The sequence below is a fragment of the Podarcis bocagei genome, assembly GCF_964188305.1.
Source record: "Podarcis bocagei genome assembly, chromosome: 7".
NCBI classification, from domain to species: domain Eukaryota; kingdom Metazoa; phylum Chordata; class Lepidosauria; order Squamata; family Lacertidae; genus Podarcis; species Podarcis bocagei.
The window spans coordinates 9,135,354-9,150,381 of NC_138132.1; the positions used below are offsets into that span (position 1 = coordinate 9,135,354).

The window sequence follows — 15,028 nt, forward strand, 5'->3', positions numbered from 1 at the left end:
TTTGTAGTCCAAGACTTCTGGAGGATACCAGCTGAAGGAAGGCTGTGCTAGGTTGTGCCTCTGCATGACTCTGGCCATGTCCATTGCCTTGGTGTGCCTCAGTTTCTCCTCTTGAGCCCGCGCCTGATACTGCAGAGCCCCGTGTCGGCAGCTGTAGGTTCCTTGGCTGTGTCCCCAGTTGCCGCTGGCTGTGATAGATACCTGGGTGTTTCCCTGGCCCCCGGCCAGACCAGCTCTGCCATGTTCCTGCCTGCAAGGTCTGGGGCTGGTAAACGTTGATTCCCATCTCAGAGGCCGATTTCAAAGGAAACAAAAGCACGCAGCGTATTGATTTCAAAACAAAGGAAGCAGCTGGCGGAGAGGGGAGAGGTGGAGCTAGGAGGTGGCAGGGGGGAGACTGAAGGTTGCCAGTCGCCCCCCATCCTCCCCATGGGGGGGATATGGAGACCAACAGCAATTGGGAGAGCAGAGGATCGCCATTCCTGATCTAGCTAGTTAAAAGAGTTCTGGGGAATTCAAAATATTGCACACTATGGCCTTATTCACACTCCTGCTCCTGTTGCGATTGCTGGGAACAGGTGTCTGATTTATAGGCACAGATCCAAGCAATTTTTCTTGGTCCCACTGCTCTTCCCAGGAAATCCCTCTGTTTACTGCTGAATCGGAACAAGCGTCAATCAGGTTGTGGAACGATATTCGTTCCGATTCAGCAGTAAACAGTAGGTTTCCCCAGGGACAAAATAACCCAGCAACAGCCCTACAAATCGCAGACCCGTGCCTAGAAACTGTGGCAAAAGGGAAATGTGAATGAGCCATTTTTGGTTAGAGTTGCCCTAATAAAAGATATTTACCGTATTTTTCGCCCCTTAGGACGCACCTAGTTTTTTTTTGGGGGGGGGAATAAAGGGAAAAAAATTATTTCCAACCCCAGCCCCCAGAACAGGCAGCTCTCCGCAAGCCTTGGGAGCCCGGTGCGACTTCCCGCAGGGCTCCCACGGCTTGCGGATATCTGCCTGAAGCCCAAACCAGGTCGGGGAACAGTGGGATGGTGGCGCTCCGCCTCCCCGCTGTCCCCCGAGCTTGTGGGGCTGGTGGTGGGGAGAAGCGCGCTTCTCCCCGCCGCCAGCCTCCAAACCAGGTTGGGGAACCGAAGCCTGGGCTGCGCTGTGCAGCGCGCCCCAGGCTTCGAGATGCAGGCTGCTATCCGCAAGCCTAGGGAGCCCGACGGGAACTCCCGCGGGCTCCCAAGGCTTGCTGACAGCTTCCTGAAGCCTGGAGAGCAAGAGGGGTCGGTGCGCACCAAACCGTATTGCTCTCCAGCGAAAGCCTGCATTCACCCCATAGGACGCACACACATTTCCCCTTCATTTTTGGAGGGGGGGGGAAGTGTGTCCTATAGGGCGAAAAATACGGTACCTAATACAGATTTTGTATTTTTATGGGCCAACCTTAACTGTTTTTCCCCAGTGACTTTAAAGCACATTCCCCTCCCCACAAAGAATCCAGGCAACTGTAGTTTGTTAAGAGTGTTGGGAACTATAGCGCCATTAGGGGTAAACTACAGTTCCCAGGATTTTTGTGGGTTTTTTTTTTATTAAAGGGGGTGTTTTTAATGTATGGTGTGTACACAGCCTCTGACACCAGCAATATATGCAGGAGCAGAACAGGTGAAGAAGAGAAGCCTTTTAAGATTGCTAATGGAGGGCTGTTGGGTTTTTTAATGGTTTTTTATTCTGTTTTTAGATTTGGCAGGCTTTTAAAAAGTTGTCTCGTTGCCCTTCCGTTATCATTGTGCAGATTTCATTCGCACTTCTTTGTGCGCCGCCCTGGAATCTTTTGAGGAAGGGCGGTTAAATAAATATTGTAAGCAAATAAAGTTTCCACTAGACTTTATCACCACTAGAGAGGACAAGGTTTTTCCTGCTACATTTCTGCATGTCAGGCTTCTGTCAACATGAGCAGGGCCAAGGGACGGGGACAGAGTTTACAACACAACCATAACACACACACACACACACACACACACACACACACACCCTGATTGTGTGAACAGAAGATGAGAGTCAAGAGGTAATGTGAAGTCAGGTCCACAGAAAATTCACTGCTTGTGTCAAAGGACAAGATGGCATCCTCTCATGTTGGACTCGTTGGAATCAATGAATACGACTAAGATGCCTTAATTTCAGTGGATCTACTCTGAGTAAAAGCTAGTTGGATACCAGGACCATTATTCAGCATTCACAGGCCCCTCCAAGTGTCGCTATCTTCCAAGGACAGTCCCAGATTTACAGAAGCCGTCCCAGTTTCTGATTTGATCCCGGAATGTCCCACTTTTCCTTAGGGCATCCCTATTTTCATCAGAGAAACGTTGGAGGGTATGGAGTTATGCAACCCCCGAGCCAAACGTATATACAGTGGTACCTCAGGTTACATACGCTTCAGGTTACAGACTCCGCTAACCCAGAAATAGTGCTTCAGGTTAAGAACTTTGCATCAGGATGAGAACAGAAATTGTGCTCCGGCGGCGCAGCGGCAGCAGGAGGCCCCATTAGCTAAAGTGGTGCTTCACGTTAAGAACAGTTTCAGGTTAAGAACGGACCTCCGGAACGAATTAAGTACTTAACCCGAGGTACCACTGTACAACCTTTAGAAGACATCTGAAGATAGGGAAGGTTTTGTTTTGTTTTAAGTTCAAAGTTTTTTAAAGTTTTTATATATGTTAGAAGCCACTCAGAGTGGCTGGGGCATCCCAGTGAGATGGGTGGGGTATAAATAATAAAATTATGATGATTGAAGAGGACACCCCTATTTATATTGGAGAAATGTTGGAGGGTATACTTTTGTTTCTGTACTTTGCTTGATATGCAACCTCCTGGTTTTTTTGCATTCCCAGGCAGATGTCAAAACCGAGGCTGTTTATAGAGTCCACGAGTGCCCCCCGTATTTGGCTGATAAGCTGCGTTTGGCTTTGTCTGCAAGGCTGCTGTCAAGAGGTCCAGAGAGTGGGGGCTTTGCAGAAGGGGCAGTAGGGTGCATCTCACGACCCGCTAGGCAAATTGTGTTGGCCGCACAAGCTAAACACACGCACGCGCGCACACAAAGATTACAAAATGCAAGGAAACATTTAGCAGATGTAGGAAGGAATTGGTTACAAAGGCAGCTATTGAGCGGGAACAGAATGTGCCAGAGAGCGAGAGAGAAGATAAAGCCGTTCTAAGATGTGCTCTCCTCATTCCAAGGTGTGTCGAGGGCGCTCTTGAGTTCAGATGTGAGCATGCACCAGGGGAGATGGGGAAAGGGGATGCCATGTCTGAAGGGTGTATGAAGGACGCACTTCACGGGAGACGTCCTAAGGAAAATGCAGGACGTTCCGGGACTGAATCAGAAACCGGGACGGCTTCTGTAAATCCGGAACTGTCCCTGGAAAATTGGAACACTTGGAGGGGCCTGTGAATGCAGGATAAACAGTGACCCTGAAGGAGCTCCTATTTCACAGGGGCTTTTTGTTGTTGTTGGGGTGAACAGAAGAGAAAGCTGCAAGGAGCCTTTGCTTGCAGGGAGAATTTAGTGGGCCTTGCTCCCAGGGATGGGCATAGCTGTCAAGTGTCCCTTATTTGGCGGGACAGTCCCTTATTCCAGCGCCATGTCCCACTGCTGTCCCTTATTGATGATGTCTCTTAAATAAGCTACTGAAGGTAATGGGGCCCTTTCTATGTCCAACTTGCCTTGTCAACAACAAATTGTTGCAGTTTTTTTTTGTTAAATATATGCTATATGGTAATTTATGGACCTAATAGGTATCTAAAGCCATTCGCATGCAACAAAATATGTATTTTATAAAACCTTCTCACCCCTTGCCTTTTCCTGTAAGACCTATTACAGTCGTTAAGAGTCGTCAACAGGCTCATCTCAGCTATCTGCCAATCTCCCATTCCCACCACCCTTCTGAGTAATACCCCTCCCCACCTTCTCACTATATAGAAGGATCTGGCAACTTCTGTTTCAGTGTATCTGAAGAAGTGTGCATGCACACGAAAGCTCATACCAAGAACTAACTTAGTTGGTCTTTAAGGTGCTACTGGAAGGAATTTTTTAATTTATTTTATAAAAGTAATTGTTGATCCCTTATTTTGGCTGCTGGTCCCTTATTTTCAAATCTGTAAGTTGACAGCTATGGGGATGGGGCATCTAGCTCTTTTCCTACACAACTGGGGCAGACATGTTCCCCGCAAAGTCCCCCCCAAGAGGACAGGGTGGGGAGAGCCCTTTCATGCTTTTCCTGTGACGCTCACATTCCTGTACTCGTCTCCCCTTGGGACTTTGGCCTTCCACTGCGTGGGATGGGTCAGTTCAGGGTGGCTTTTAATTCCCACTAAGAGGCAGGCCTCTCTCAAGCTCTCTCTCTCTCCCAATATTTCTTTGGTTGCCGGGGCACCCCCGGGAGAACCCTGTACAGAGATAGCACAGGTCTGCTGCATTCTTTCCACATTTTATACATGAAAGTATGTGGGGAATCTGGATAGACCCCGCCTCGGCGAACAGGGCGAAGTGGAAACTGGGAAAGGCTGTACGCCCTGGACAAATGGCCTTGTTTATTTGGGAGCGTTAGCCAAGAATCTGCGTTCCTGTGGACGAGACACTCTTCTGACCCCTGTAGCATGGTGTGCGGTTGTGAGCTTTCTCCTGCAACAGGGTGTTAGTCCAGCATCCCGGGGCAAGGCTTCTCCAAGCTGGTGGCCTCCAGATGGTTTGAACTACAACTCCCATCAGTCCCTGCACTAGGGGTTCTAGACTAGGGGTTCCCCAACTCCTTTGCTGTCAACATTTCCCTTTTCTTGCGAGGAATCCTATTCGGAATAAGGGAATTTCCCTTAGAAAAAGGTGACAGCTATGCTCAACTCCCCCAAACTCAAGACTACAGTGGTACCTCAGGTAAGTACTTAATTCGTTCCGGAGGTCTGTTCTTAACCTGAAACTGTTCTTAACCTGAAGCACCACTTTAGCTAATGGGGCCTCCTGCTGCTGCCACGCCGCCAGAGCACAATTTCTGTTCTCATCCTGAAGCAAAGTTCTTAACCTGAAGCACTATTTCTGGGTTAGCGGAGTCTGTAACCTGAAGCGTATGTAACCCGAGGTACCACTGTACTTGAAAACGGCAGAGCACTTATTGGTTTTTCTATTGCATTTCTATTGCTTCTTTCATTTATTATACTGTATTCCATTTTCTAGTCTTAGAATCTGCATTCTGTCAGATTTGAATGGTAGTGCAATGAAATGCAATATGGAGAACAAAAGAAGCAATTAAAAAATTGTAGTTGAAAATCAATGTGGAGGTGGCTGTGGACCACCTGGATAAAGCCCACCGACCACAGTCTTTGATCCTTTGCTCTAGGCTAGGTGTCGTGTTCTAGGCGGCTTCACAACCACTGGATTTTGATGGCAAAGCCTGATCATAGGTGGCAGCCCCTCCAACAAACCTAGACCTCCGAGTGCTTCTAACCCATGGATTTGCGCCCCCTAACCCGTGGATTTGCGCCCCCTAACCCTAACCCCCAGATGTTGCACCCGGTGCGGCCGGGGGCCCCCCTGCACCCCCCACGCTACGCCACTGCCTTGATCAATGAATGGTGCCAGTGTGTGAAGCCCTGAGTTCCAGAGAGTGCTAAACTTAGAGGCCCCACTGGCCTGTGGCCCTCAAAGTTGTCCCAGGAGGACATATGGCCCTCCGCCCCTGCCGTGGGCCATTATGACTTTGCAGGCCGAAGCCTGGGTGAGGCCTAGCTGGCACAGAAGCCTGCCTCCCTGACCGGGGGCCCCGGGAGGGACTTTTAAGAGAGTTTGTGATACAAATGGGGAGCGGTAGAGAATCTTCCGCCAGTTGTGTGTCTGTGGGAAAGAGCAGCCCTTGCTCCATGGCAACGGAGCGCACAGATGATTCTCTTGCGAAACGCTGAGGAATGTCTCCAGCATGCCAGGGACGGGGGAGGAAGGGCACATTTCCAGGGCAGCACGAAGCGTGCACATGTGTAGATACAAAGGTAGTTGTAACTAGGAAACTGGGTGGGCCAAGCAAGCGCTGGGATTAGCCTGGCATGCAAAACAAAATGCACGGGCAGCCCTCTGTTGCAAGGCCTTCTTCCCCAGCTCCCCTCGTCCTCCGGCTGGTGTGCTGCCTCTTGGGTTTCGTTGTGTTTTTGTATTTGCAGCAGAACGAGGTGGTAGAATGGACTTTGCCATGCAAATTACACAGAAACATAGCTGTCAAGCGTCCCTTATTTGGCGGGACAGTCCCTTATCCCAGCGCCATGTCCCGCTGCTGTCCCTTATTGATGAGGCTTTGTTCGGCTGCTGGCTGGGCTTTCTGTCCTTGGCTTGGAAGGGCTCAGAAGTTGAACATACCTGTGCCTGGAAAATCCCTTATTTTGGCTGCTGATCCCTTATTTTCGAGGCTGCTGGTCCCTTATTTTCAAATCTGTAAGTTGACAGCTATGCACAGAAATCGAAGAAGTCATAAAAATTACAAGCCATGCAATGGCAGCGGCGGGCAGAAAAATCATTATAAGTGCTTCCGAATGGCCCTTTGCAGCAGCCGTTCACCAACTTGGTGCCCTGGAGGTGCCTTGCGCTACAATTCCCAGTAGCCTTATCAGCCAGCATGCTGGGGCTGATGGGAATTGTAGTCCAAAACATGTGCAGGGCACCAGAAAGCTCCTTGCAAACAGAAAACCAGCATAGCAGACAAGAGCTCTGTGCTTCTACTTTCATCTTCCTTCCTTATAAACCACAGAGCCTAGGACTTGCCAATCAGAAGGTCAGTGGTTCGAATCCCTGCCACGGGGTGAGCTCCCGTTGCTCAGTCCTAGCTCCTGCCAACCTAGCAGTTTGAAAGCACATCAAAGTGCAAGTAGATAAATAGGTACCGCTCCGGCGGGAAGGTAAACGGTGTTTCCGTGTGCTGCTCTGGTTCGCCAGAAGTGGCTTAGTCATGCTGGCCACATGACCTGGAAGCTGTACACCGGCTCCCTTGGCCAATAAAGCGAGATGAGCGCCGCAACCCCAGAGTTGTCCACGACTGGACCTAATGGTCAGGGGTCCCTTTACCTTTACCCGCCTTTTTCTCTCCAAGGAGCTCAAGCTGGTGTCTGTGGTTCCTCAGTTAAGCAACAAAACAACCCTGTGAAGTAGGTTAGGCAGAGAGGGAGGGAGGCCCAAGGTCACCCTGTGAGCTTCATGGTCGAGTGAGGATTCGAACCCTGGTCTCTCCCAGGTCCGAGTCGAACACTCTAATCACTGCACCACACTGGCTCTTTTTCTGGTGTGTGCTAACTTTCTGCTTGCAGGGAGATAATATTACCAGTATTACTGTTATTATTTTCCTACTACTATATGATAGCCCTCCACAATAATCTGATTCTGAAGCGGTGGCACGTTCCGTTTGGCGACCTCTGTCCCAACTCATCCTCCTGAACTTGCCCACCCAAACTTTGCACAAACATGTTATAGACAGGCCGGAACAACGCCACAAGTTCCATTTAAGAATTAAATGCTTGCATTCAAAGGCAGTTCCACTTCAGATTTGGTTGGCGCGACGGCTTAGTTTGAAACGGAGCTGCCTTTCAGTGCAAACCTTTGGTTCCCAAATGGTGCATGAGGTGGTGCTGATAATAAAGAGTGAGTGCTTCTGAGCATGTGTGGAGTACACCTCCCTTGCTGGTGAATTTGTGTATGTTTAGGATTGCCAAGCAGGGCTTCTGAGCTAGAAAGCCCCAACTTCCTCGAGCCCCTCTTTTATGTTTGCTCTTGGGGGGGGGGGAATCCCATTGGCCAGTAGCTGTCCCAACATCATCTAGCATCTAGTGAATTGGATTTATCTAGTGAATTGGATTCACAGCCCCCCAACCATGTATGGCAGGGGTCAGCAAACTTTTTTAGCAGGGGGCCGGTCCACTGTCCCTCAGACCATGTGGTGGGCCGGACTATATTTTGGGGAAAAAATATGAACGAATTCCTATGCCCCACAAATAACCCTGAGATGCGTTTTAAATAAAAGCACACATTCTACTCATGTAAAAACACCAGGCAGGCCCCACAAATAACCCAGAGGTGCATTTTAAATAAAAGGACACATTCTACTGATGTAAAAACACGCTGATTCCCGGACCGTCCGCAGGCCGGATTGAGAAGGCGATTGGGCCGGATCCAGCCACCAGGCCTTAGTTTGCCTACCCATGATGTATGGTATGACATTCTGCAAAGCTCAGCAAACCTCCAGCTGGGAGGACCTCAGAAACTGCAACTTCCTAAAGCACCAAAATGCACAAGGTTCCTGGGCTGCTTGCAGCTTACAACTTACACGGGCCTAGATTTCACCGCAATAAAAGCACGGGCCTCTTGTTCTCTGCCTTCAGACACAAGGAGCTGTTAGTATTTTTAAATCTTTCCCCTTAAAAAACACACACACAAAAACCCAATTGTGGATCAGGACAGATTTCTTCCCCATGGATGGTGAAAGTTTCTCCTTCCGTGCTATGGTTTTGCCAGCCCGGGCCTGTCCAGATCCCGCCCTGCTCCTTGGCTCCCTCTCCTGCCACAGCCAGGGATCCATGGGATTCCTGAGCAGAGAGGAAATCCTCGCAGCGAGTCGGCACAAGCCGGAGTCAGCCGCCTGCCCTTCAAAGTGAATTACGGCTCTTTCTCGGGGATACGCCGCTGCCGCTGCCAGCCTTCACTCAAAAGCTCCAAAAGACAACCATCTGGCTTTGGAAACACACCTGTGGGCTTCATAATCTTTCTAATATTCAAAGATTCCTTTTCGCCTGGCACCAAGGCGCAGGCTGCGCTCGCCCTGTACACTTAAAGCACATTTATTTTGTGCATGGCTTTCTCAAATAACCCTGGGAGCTGTAGTTTACCCCTTGCAGAGCCGCTATTCCCAGCACCCTTAGCAAACTACAGTTCCCAGGATCCTTTGGGGGAAGTCACGTGCTTGAAATGCATGGTGTGTTTGCGCAGCCAAACTATGGTAAGGCAGTCTTTGCTGCAGGTTGGGGTGCCTTCCTACTCATTCTGCTAACTGGGAGCCCTGGACATCTGCCTCTGCTGCCTTGTATCTGGTTCTCCCTGTACCACCACCATCACTAACAACAACAACAATTTATTTATATGCCTCCCATCTGACTGGGTTACCCCAGCCACTCTGGGCAGCTTCCAACAAATTAAAACACACTCGGAGTTAAGTGTGAATTTCATGCTCTTTATTCAGCTCATAGTAGTGAGGAATGGACGTTCCCCCAAAATGTCTGCTTTATATACATTATTTACACAATATGGCCCACATGATTGGCTACTTCCAGGATTCTCCTGTAGGCCAATCAGGTTGCGGGTTCACTTCCACCTGGAGTTGGATTGGGTGGCTCCTGTGGACCAATCAGACTGCTGCATTCTGAATCCTATTGTTCTAGGACCAATCAGACTGCTGCATTCTGGATCCTATTGTTCTAGGGCCAATCAGACTGCTGCATTCTGAATCCTATTGTTCTAGGACCAATCAGACTGCTGCATTCTGGATCCTATTGTTCTAGGACCAACCAGACTGCTGCATTCTGGATCCTATTGTTCTAGGACCAACCAGACTGCTGCAATTTGGATCCTATTCAACTCAGTACATAACAACACAGTATCAGTGATTGCACAAACCAAAGAAAAATGCCTTGGAAGAGCAGGGCTGCCGTTTCTTCCTTATCTTTGTATAAAAATGTGCAGGGTTCCCCTCCTTCTCTTTTGCACGGCAAAACAACTCTAGATGCAGCAACAGCAATAAAAGCCGGGACGGGGACGGGGGCGGGGCCTCACCACCACCCCTCTCTCCAGCCAACCCTGCACATTCCACACTCCCTCTTTGCTGGAAACCCTTCCCTGTTCAGTTCAGAATTTGCTTGGTATTTCTTAAGCATCTTGGTGGAGGGAAACTCCCCTTTCCCCTGCTCATTTGGCAATCTAATCCACATTTGTTTGCTGGCCCATGCGCCACAGTTAACTGGGTTTCCCAATCAGGGTTTGGATTTGTTCATTAGCAAAACCCAGCGAGGCACGACGCCACGATGCAAAACCACGAGCTTCCAATTATAACCGACGCAAATCGATTGGTTTAACCGCACAACAGCGCTTTGTTTCATGCACAAAGTTGCACATAGGAAGCTGGCTTCTACTGAGTCAGTATTTCCTAGCATGGCTCTCCGGGATTTTAGGAAAGGGCCATTGCCAGCCTTTACCTAGAGAACCAGAGGCCTTCTGCATGAAAAACGGATGTTCCGCCTCTGAGCTATGACTGATGCACTTTGGTCCATCGTGGCTGCTCTGCTGGTTGCTGAAATTTGCTGCTGTTGGCGATTCCACAGGCCTGGCAGGGTCCAGATTATTAGCATTATCAAGAGTTCATCCCAGCAGATAATGTTAGCGCCTAAAAGGAGCTTGCTCTCACAGTAGCCAACCAGAGGTCTGTCGAAAGCCCCAAACCAGGATCTGACCACAACAGTACAGTGGTACCTCGGGTTAAGAACTTAATTCGTTCTGGAGGTCCATTCTTAACCTGAAACTGTTCTTAACCTGAGGTACCACTTTAGCTAATGGGGCCCCCAGCTGCGCGATTTCTGTTCTCATCCTGAAGCAAAGTTCTTAACCAGAGGTACTATTTCTGGGTTAGCGGAGTCTGTAACCTGAAGCGTCTGTAACCTGAGGTACCACTGTACTCTTCCTCACCTGCGATTCACAGCAAATGATATTGAATGGTGCCACACAAATGCACCTTACGGTATTGACTCTTAGGAACTATAGGTTGCCCCTACCCTTCTCCCGAAACAACGAGCCTGGAAGCAAAGATCTGGATGGAGGGCAGTGAGAAACAATGGAAAGAGCTGGCCCATATTGAGAAGATACAGTGGTACCTCGGGTTACAGACGCTTCAGGTTACAGACTCTGCTAACCCAGAAATAGTGCCTCAGGTTAAGAACTTTGCTTCAGTATGAGAACAGAAATCGCGCGGCCGTGCAGCAGCAGTGGGAGGCCCCATTAGCTAAAGTGGTACCTCAGGTTAAGAACAGTTTCAGGTTAAGAACGGACCTCCGGAACGAATTAAGTTCTTAACCCGAGGTACCACTGTATTTGCCAAGTCAAAAGCTGGTCGGTTACATGGTCTGGTCATATAATCTTACAGTGAACAATGAGAATATCATCCAAAGCAGCGACACTCAGTCTGGCTGCACACACCAAGAATCTTCTTATACCGTCTCAGTTGGAGAAGACCTCAGGGATCTGGTGCTCAGTTTCTAAATACACCTGAGTTGTTGCGAATCGGACAACTTATTTGTTGCATTTATATCCTGCTTATTTCTCTAAGAAGCTAAAGGTGGCATAGATGGTCCTCTCCCTCTCCTCATTTAACCCCCACAGGCCTGTGAAGTAAGGGAGGCTGTGAGGAAGCGACTGGCCCAAGGTCACCCTGTGAGCTTTGTGGCCGAGTGGGAATTCGAACCCAAGTTTTCCCAGGTCCTAGTCCAGCACTTTAACCACTGCACCACACCTGCATTTTGAACCAGGCCATTCTGAACTTTGGCAGCATCTCTGCTTGAAACTAGCTATGCCGTAAGCTTCGGGGGGCACTGCCCACCAGTTAATGGTGCGTTGAGTGGCCCTGAAATCTCCAACTTCCATGTACAGGAATGCAAATAGCCTCACATCTCGCACCAGGAGTCATGCATGAGAATTCTTGTGCCTCTGGCAGCACTGGGTGTGTCTGTCTGCTCAGATTCCATTGAGTCAGTTACATTTTGCAGGAAAGACTTAGAAACATTTGTTTTCACACCACCTCCTCTGCTTTACTAAATAAACCAGGGAAGGGTGGAAAATCCTTCTCCAAGGAGATACATTCGCTCCTTAAACACCCACTCTTCTCCTGGGCCATCTCTTCCTCTGCCAGCCACAGGCTGCTCATCAATTGGGACTGGATCCGGCCAGAACCCTGGAGCCTGCTATCACCCAGAGGGCAAGGGCTGGCTGCCTAGAAAGTTGGCCTCTTATCACTGGTGTGCTAATAAACCAGAAGGGGAAAGGAAAGAAACCCGCAAAAAGCAGCACTTTGTAAACTCGTAATTTGCAGGCAATCTCAATATATATATTTATTTTAATCCTGCTCCTGTGTGCAAGAAGGGAGAGTTTATGTGGCTTGTAAAATTCACTGGAAATGCAGTAGCTGACAAGGGTAACAAGGGCCCATTAGCCATGACTGTCAATTTCCTGCCTCGACTCCCATGCTGCAGTAGTTAATTCCTTAAATACTGGGGCAGGCCCCCCAGCCCAGTACAGCCTGGCTCTAGCTACTCAGTGGTGAGGCAAAATGCACTCTGCACACACTCAGGGGCACTTTCACCTTTTGTTATTATAGCGCATATTCCAGGGGGCTGAGCTGCGATGTTCAAAAAGGGACCCTTGCTCCTCTGCCAGGGCTCACACGGGCTTAAACCCTGTCCCGCCATCCTTTCCAGGCCTGCCCCGGGGGCAAACCAGGGAGCAGAGAATGGTTCCTTTGTCTTGACCTTCTGTATCTCTGTCTTGTGACACCAATCCGGAGCAGCATATTCCACTTGGGCAATGCATGCGCCATCGTTCGGGTGACCTCTGGCAACCCCTTTTCCCGCCGGTGCTTCTCTAAGATAAGGCTGCGCGGCCGGCCAACCCTGCCTCTTTTATTTAAGATCTCCCATCTTTATTATTTTTCTTTAATCGGTCAGAACAATGAGGGCTCATTGCTCAGACTTTCCTATGGAACGGCTCGGTTTCCTTTTTTGGTGCTGTGGAACAAGCCCTTCTGAACTTCGGCTGCCAAGAGGCGGGTGAGAGAGGCTGAGAGGGGTGGCTCTGATCCAACAGCTACGAAAGCTGCAGAGCTTGTTTAGATTTGGCAGGGATGGAGAAGAGGGAGGGGGCTGAGGAGGAGAGTCCAGGACAGAGGCTGGGGGGGGGGGGTGCGGACTGCTTTTGCTGGACAGGAAGAGGGGCACCCAGGTTGCTGGGAGCGGGGGACATGACCGAGGGGTATATAATTGTGCACAGATAGAGTTTAAACAAAACATATTATCTTAAAACATATCATCCTTGATTTCCCCCCCCCATTCCCTCCCATATAATAACCCCCCTCCCCCCCGACTTCCCTCAGCTCCAATCTCTGGTTTCTCTACAACTGCTATTCTCTGCATGTTACAAAACTGTAATGATCATTAATATATCTGACTGGTTATTGTCAATAAAAAGTTTGTGAGTGTTTATTCAAAACCTGCCAAGGAGTCTAGTTCACTTTGTTGTTTCTTTAAGTACTTTGTAAAGGGTTCCCATTCATCTTTAAAGTCACAGTTATCCTTGTCCCGTAGTTTATGTGTCAATTTTGCCAATTCTGCGTAGTCCATCAGTTTCTCTTGCCATAGTTCTTTAGTCGGGATTTCCTCGTTCTTCCATCCTTGTGCTATTAAGGCTCTTGCCTCCGTTGTCGCGTACATGAAGATGTTTTTCAGCTTCCTTGGCAGGTCTTTTCCTACAATCCCTAACAAAAATGCTTCAGGTTTCTTAACAAATGTTAGATGGAACATTTTCTTCAGTTCATTGTATATCATTTCTCAAAACTTTTTTAACTTCATTACAATCCCACCATTTGTAAATTGAGTCCCTCGCTGTTATGGGAAAGCACACCTTGGTTTAAGAACGCCTTGGTTTAAGAATGGACTTCCGGAACAGATTCAGTTCGTAAAGCAAGGTACCATTGTACTTAATTGCTGACATTACCCCTCAGTTCACTTTAGATCAGGGGCAGCCAACATGGCGGTGGTGTTAGACTCCAAATCCCATCAGCCCCAGCCAGCATGATGAATGGTCAGGGATCATGGGAGCTGTAGTCCAAAGCATATGGAAGGCGCTACATTGGCTATCCTTGCCTTTTAGGGTCTTGACCAAGGGCAACAAGACTGGCAACTTTCTGTCTGTGGTGGTAGAAAACACCAGCTAACTCCCCAGGACTTGCCACTGAGCGAGTTCAACCCATTCCATACTGTAGTACGAAACAGCAGTTTGGCACGCAACGCAAAAATCCTTGAGATGTCTTAATGTTTACAGTCAAGCCCTAGATTCTAAATTAAGAAGCTTTATTAAGAGCGGAGACAAAGAGCAAAGGAAAAAAACAGAGGGGCCCCAGATTTGATACCCGGCAGCTCTGGGTAGGGCGCGAAAAGACTCCTATCAAATCCACAGCCAGCTATTTTGCAGACAGTAGTAAGACTACAGCTACTGGTCTGGCAAGATGCAGATCCACACCATAGATCTAAAGCACATTCCATGCACATTTAGAGGACATGGCTTCCCCCAAAGAATTCTGGGAACTGTAGTTTATTAGGGGTCCTGGGAATTGTTGTTCTGTTGAGGGACAAACTACCATTCCCAGGATTCTTTGGGATAGTCATGTGCCTTAAAGGCACAGTCTGTACACAGCTGAAGCTTCAAAAATGGCAGCAACCCTTTTGGGAATTATAGGGACAGAACTACCTAAATTGTATAGAAATTTATTTATGTATGCTACTATGGCATGTTACTTGCACAAAAATGGAAAGAAGCAGCAGTCCCAGCAAAGGAAGAATGGATACAAAAACTTATGGAATATGCAGAAATGGCAACTGGAAGAATAAGAAGTCAAGAAAACAAACTTTTTATTAAAGAATGGAAATGATTGAATATTCATAGATATATTGTAAACAGATAAGAACATTGGCAGGATTATTGTAATAACCTGCAGTTTGATAAGAGTATATATATAAAGCAGATGAATGAGCAAATTAAGTTACAGTAATTTGGATATGCAGAAAATACTAAAAATAAATTTAAAGAACCGCAGAAAGAGGGGGGAGGAAGTTGAGTTTTGAAATGTGAAAATGATTGTAAAATCAGTGAAATGTATAAACCTGAAAAGCATAAATAACATTTTAAAAATAAA

At 48.3% G+C, this 15,028-nt stretch overlaps 1 protein-coding gene across 1 annotated transcript in view; it reads left to right on the forward strand.

The window, feature by feature from the left end:
* EHD2 (EH domain containing 2) overlaps positions 1–15,028 on the forward strand; it is a 45,531-nt gene that overhangs the window by 12,319 nt on the left and 18,184 nt on the right. The window lies entirely within an intron of this gene.